Source organism: Stylophora pistillata, chromosome 3 (assembly GCF_964205215.1).
Source record: "Stylophora pistillata chromosome 3, jaStyPist1.2, whole genome shotgun sequence".
NCBI lineage: Eukaryota > Metazoa > Cnidaria > Anthozoa > Scleractinia > Pocilloporidae > Stylophora > Stylophora pistillata.
The window spans coordinates 45880106-45886105 of NC_142521.1; positions in this window are offsets into that span (position 1 = coordinate 45880106).

The window sequence follows — 6000 nt, forward strand, 5'->3', positions numbered from 1 at the left end:
TCCCTACTTTAAACAGTTTTCATAGAGGTTCTCTCTAATTTCCATCTGTAATACTTAGAATCAAACAAAGCGTTCCGAAAAGCGGTGCGCTGAATAATTGAACTCTTTCTTTCCCAACGCTTACAGAATCGACGCCCTTTTTAACTCTTATTTTGCACATAGTGACAGCTGCAGGTGACAAAAAAAAAAGAAACTGACTGCATTAAGTCTGAAACACGTAACTACTAATGGATGACTGTTTTTTCCTGGTGGCCTGAATACGATCGTTTATCTATCACTTTTCATTTCAATATTTTTCAGATCGTTGTGTTATTGGGCTTTCTAAGATAAACGAAATATTATATCATTGATCAAAAACCTATCGTTTATTGCATCGGTAACCCATAGAAAATCGAAAGGACTAAACCGCACTTTCTTTCTGCTTACCAACATAATAACGCACTCTAGATGCTGGAAGAACACTCGAAAGTAGTAAATTAAGAGCAGGAGGCGAGTTATTTCGCTGGTAAACCGATGGGAAGTGCGGTCTGTTGATTAATAACTTCCGCAAAGATGGCGAGAGCAATTGATAAAAGAATCAATGGGTGAAGTTCCACCACTCTATTACAAAGAAGATTATTTCGCTTCCTGAGTTTCCCAAAATAGAAATATTTGAAGAAAACTTTTGATCTCACTATGGTGATGGATAGAGTCACAAATGAGAAGCTGAACTTGTCTGTAAATTAATAACCGGAGCTTCACCAAAAGTTGCCGGTAATAAAAACGAAACCTCTAAAGCTTTCATTTCACTAACGTCAAAAAACTGCTTGCGTTGAATTGGATAGGTATTTCGAGTTTTCCTGAAAGTCTTTCTTACGCGATGAGTTTGTGACGATTGTGTGCTGCCCGAGATCTAACCTTGTATCCTAAATATATTTTGCCAAATATTAGCACTTTTAAGCATTCTCTAATTGTCATTCTAATTAGACCTAACGAAAGCGCTAACTTAGGGACGTAAAATAGTTCAAAGGCGGTTAAACTTCCTTACGAGGTTCGAACTGTTTTCTTTCAATTTTACCAGTCTTCACCCGTCGAGTTTGTATTTGTTAGCGTTAAAAAACAGATTCGAAAAAGGAAACACGAATCACTAGTGAAATATTTGTAACTAACCTTAATTCCACAGGAGAATTTCCCTAAAATGGTATTTGCTGCGGCAAAATCGTTTTTCTCGTCCAAACTAAGTTACCTTTTAGAGCAAAATATAGTTTCGCCATTCCGCAATTTCTCTTAATTTTGCTGTGTGATTTCAGAGCAGGAAAGGCCTTTCTATGTCTGTGCCCAAAGATCGACTCTTTTATGTATTTTTAACTTCATCGCGGCGACATCTATCTGCAATATACCCAACCGCGAGACTGGAATTCTAAACTACTGCAAGACTCCAGAATCTGTCTACCTGACTATGATTTCAAGAAAAAAAAAATCTTTTTATTCTGCTGAAGTGTATATCAATTAGCCGTTTTTGAAATGCTACCTATTTTATCGAAAAATAACCTCAGAAAATTTCAACTTTCTTGTTTGCTTGCGACTTTCACCAGCAGTTTTCATTAGTTACATATCTGGCCTATCGTCCGGTGTAAATTGTAGCAGCTGGCTTTGGACAACGCCCAATACTTGAAAGGAGAGGTATTAAAAAGCTTAAAAACTTACCTTTTTTGAGGATTTTTATGTTTTTTCAAGAGTTGCTTTTTTTCCCCGTTCATCATCACGAACACTTTTGTGAAACAACATTTTTCTTTGTAGTAAACACAGTGTAACCATGTAAACGGAATGTATGCAAGTGTGGTTTGACAATGGTGTCATTAAGTGTCACGGATCAATTTCTAACTTACATTTGTTTTTATTCGTGAAATATAATTAGTCCAAGACCTTAGCTAAAGCTCAAACAAAATAAATAGAAGCAACGACACGACTTCTAAAATAGCGTCCTTGTTTAAAAAATGTTCTTGGGTAAGGCAGCACGTTATGATATCAACATTTCCTTGTCTTGTGTAAAGATTAATTTTTTTCGTTTTAGAAATCATGACTGAATGAATTGTATAGTACTCGGCGTAACCCTACACTCCTTGAAAGAATAATAAATTAGCAAGGAAAACACTGAAGTTGTGTACAGTCAGCTGGTCAGACTGAGAAATACAAGTTATTATATAGACTGAGGTGTTTTACTTAGTTCTTATTAACCGAGCGGGAGGTCTGTATGGGAGAATCTTGACCGAGGTAGCCAGTGCAGACGAAACGCAGAGAGGTCTGTACCAAAAATCAGCAGAAAGTGGAAAGAATTATTGAGGAGAGCTATAGTGTCTTTGTATCTGGAAAAGCTGGCAGTGGAAAATCGTTCTTTCTGCGATATGTGGTAGAGAAAATTTGACAGAAAGGACTGAATTGTTTTGTAACAGCACTAACTGTCACCGCTGCACAGAACATCGGTAGTATAACCATCCATTCACTCGCTGGTATCGGTACTAGGTCAAAAAGTAGTCATGAACTAATTTGTGCTAAAAGCAGTAGTCTTCCAAATGTTGCTCTGTTTTGAATAGGCGGGCCGTTCTTCTTACATTCAAGTTGAAATTTGCCGTATATTGTCAAAGGTAACAGCGTGACCCGACTTTTCGCAAAAGTTTTCTAATATTCTGTGAATACGATTAACAATTGGTTCATGCTTTAGCGTGCACTATCGAGTTATGGAGCACGCGGGAAGTTTGGAGAGCACGAAAGAAGCGTAAGAGTTGCCCGAGGCGATAGCCGAGGGAAACTCTAGCTTCTTGAGTGCTCTCCAAACTTCCCAGGTGCTCCATAACTCGATAGTGCACAGCTGAAAGCATGAACCAATTGTTTTAGAACATAGCCGGTGGAATTGTGCATCAAATCCGACGCGAAAAACGGACAACAATATCAGTCAGTTGAAGCGAATCGTGACGGCGCTGTTTCCGAGTGTCCTTTTCCTTTGTTTTTCTCTCTTTCTGCCTCATTTAAGAGCTCTAGCCCAAGGGAAAAGGTCGAAACATTGTCTTCGTTTTCGGACTAGCAGGCCGAGTTTCTGTTTGTATCCATTATTGTCGCGAAATATATTATTTTTCCCCGCGCTAACAATGGCCGCTCGCGCGAAAAAAAAAGTTCTGGCGAAGTCGGATTTGCTGACGCTATCAGCGTGCACTATCGGGATTTTGAGCACGCTCACGTATAATGAATTTAATTGCGCGACTCTGCTAGCTATGTTCTAAAAAGATTTAAAGTTACTCTAGCTTGAAAAATTCAAAATAAAGGCTTATATGCTTGTCACAATAGCAGTCATTCCAACGGTTTTTTATTATAAATTTGTTCTTACTGTTACATTTCTGTTCCTAGCAGCGAGCGCTGTTCCAAGCAATTTACAACACGCTTCTAACGGCTGAATTCTAACGGTTTCAATCCCCGTTATTTCTCGCCACTCCGGGGCTCGTCCGGAAAACTCTTGCGCCTTCGGCGCTCGCCTGCGATACAAAGCGTTAGCGGTAAACAATACTAAAAAACAATATGGCAGAAATTCAAACTGGCGAATAAACAACGAATAAAACCAGGTAAAAAAAATAACATTTTGCCGTGTTCCCTTGGCCAGACGTGTGATAGGAGTACTTCACTACAATACAGCCACCTCACATAACATTAGTTCTGCTCTCTTAATTCTAAGTTAAGTGTAAAACACTTCTGGAACTAATTCCGTGGTATCCTAGAATGTCCCTGATAGGCGGCCGCTGTTTGTTATGCTGTTATCGTGAATGCAAATGAAAGAGTAAGCGTTTCTATGGAAAATTATTCCTAGCAATAATTAGGTGATATTTCTGTAAAGGTAATTGTACGCTTAAAATCCCAAATTCCCTTTTTTTTAACGGAAAACAAGGGCTTTTCTGGTCTTTTTATAAATTTTCATAAACGACTCAAAACCAGCTAAGTCCAATCAACTAAAAGGGTTTTGTTCTCACATATTATAAGTTAAGAGAAAAATCTCGTGTTTTAGGATACTGAATACGTTTCTGATCATGATTAGAATACATACATTAGGGAGAGAAGCTCAAGGGAAAGTATTTTTCTTTAGTGACTAGCTGTTCACTGATGTTAAACAGAAAGTCGAATTAAATCAATTTATTCTCCATTTAATCATCAAGCCCTTGGATCTGAAACTACCCAGCAAGCACAAAAGCTTTGACGCTATCGATAGAAAATTTGGTAGGCTCTTGTTTTCGTATCTTTGGAATGCTCCATTTACAAGGTTTTGACGTACAGGGCAATTCATCTTCACTCTCTGTGGTTGTGCTAGCAGCTTTCTTACATACATCTTCCGTAGCAAATAAAGTAGCAGCTAGGTGATTGCACCGTCCATCATTTCCTGAGGGGCATGGACAGACAGCTTGTTTAACTTGTGAACTTACATTTATGATCATTTTGACAGTGTAGATGTTTTTATTCTTGTCAGCTTGTTTTCACCCTCCTGCTTAGTATAAATTGCTTCCACTTTTCCTGATTTATAAAAATTGTATCCCTTGACGATTGGTTTTTCAACTGACAATTGTTTTTTTAAACTCCACATCGTCGATTAAAAACTTCCAAATTTGGGGATAGCCAACATTCAGCTTCGAGTTGATTACTACAACAAATCCCTCGGTAGGAAAGTCAATAACAGTTGTCTCTTTTTCCTCTTGTAATCCAAGTTTCTTGTGCTTGTTTTGAATATTTATGCCCCCATCAGGATCGATGAGGTTTTTGGAATCCAAACCAGAGCGTATGTATTTATTTACTCTGAAAATGAAAGAGACTTTTGTACTAAAATTCACTACATTTTCGGCATATATAGTAGTTGCACAAAATACTGACCTTTTGATCAATTCGTTCCTTTTACCCGAAACTTTCGCTCCTCTGCAGGTCAACCAATGTTTTAATATTGCCACTGTGCAATTTTCAGGGGGCTTTGAGAGCTCTGCTCCAGGAATATCTTGTTCAGTAAGCGTTGTTGTATCACCATCGCTGTCCTTCTTCGCCGCCATCTTGAAACGCGTCCCCTAAACTCGCCCCAGCGTACCTTGCGCCTACTGACTCGATCCATTCCCCCGCTCAACGTAAAAATGGGGAATATCGTGCTTGTGATTGTAATGCCGTAAGTCAATCATGTTGGATCACGTGATTACAGAGAGTATTGTTAAAAAGTAAGGTTTTTACTACAAGCAGGGCGTTGTGGTTCATCTTTACTTTAGCTCTGTTCGAGGCTGATACTCTCGATACTACAGTGATCAGATTATTCGGTTCGGAATTTAAATTGAGTGCACATATTTTAGTATCTTTCCATTTCGAACTCGCAACCCTTCCACTTTACCACGACATCAACATGTTGGACTGATGTCTCATATTCAGGACCAGTCAAGGATACTTCACTAAAAATAATTTAAAATATTATACAGTGCAGACTCATTGGTGCGAGCAACAACACTTTCGACAATTAAGATGCTTTTTTTTTCAAACAACTGAATTAGCACCTCAAGACATATATTAGTATGTGTAATCAAATGGCGACGAGTGAGATTAGGAAATAATTTCACTTGCGTTTTGTCAAAATTCTGATAATTTTCCGAGCCTTTAGGTGAGGGAAATTATCAGAGTTTTGACAAAACGCAAGTGAAATTATTTCCTAATTTCACGAGAAAACCATTTGATTACCTTTTAATATCGTGGGTGACAAATTACGTTCACAACCGTAAAAGTTTTACTGGTTTATTGTATCTGTATCGAAAACCGAGAACATGAAGAAGAATATAGTTTTCGTTAAAAGTATACATCATTGTTAAAGTTCGTAATTTTCTGAGTTTCTTCACAAAAAACCCCTTTCGAATTCTTCGTGCCTGTTAATAATGTTTCAAAATTAAGGCAACTGTCAAATCTTTCTCAAATAATTGGCTCTAATTTGTCATGAAATGATGAATGAAATTAAAATAGCGC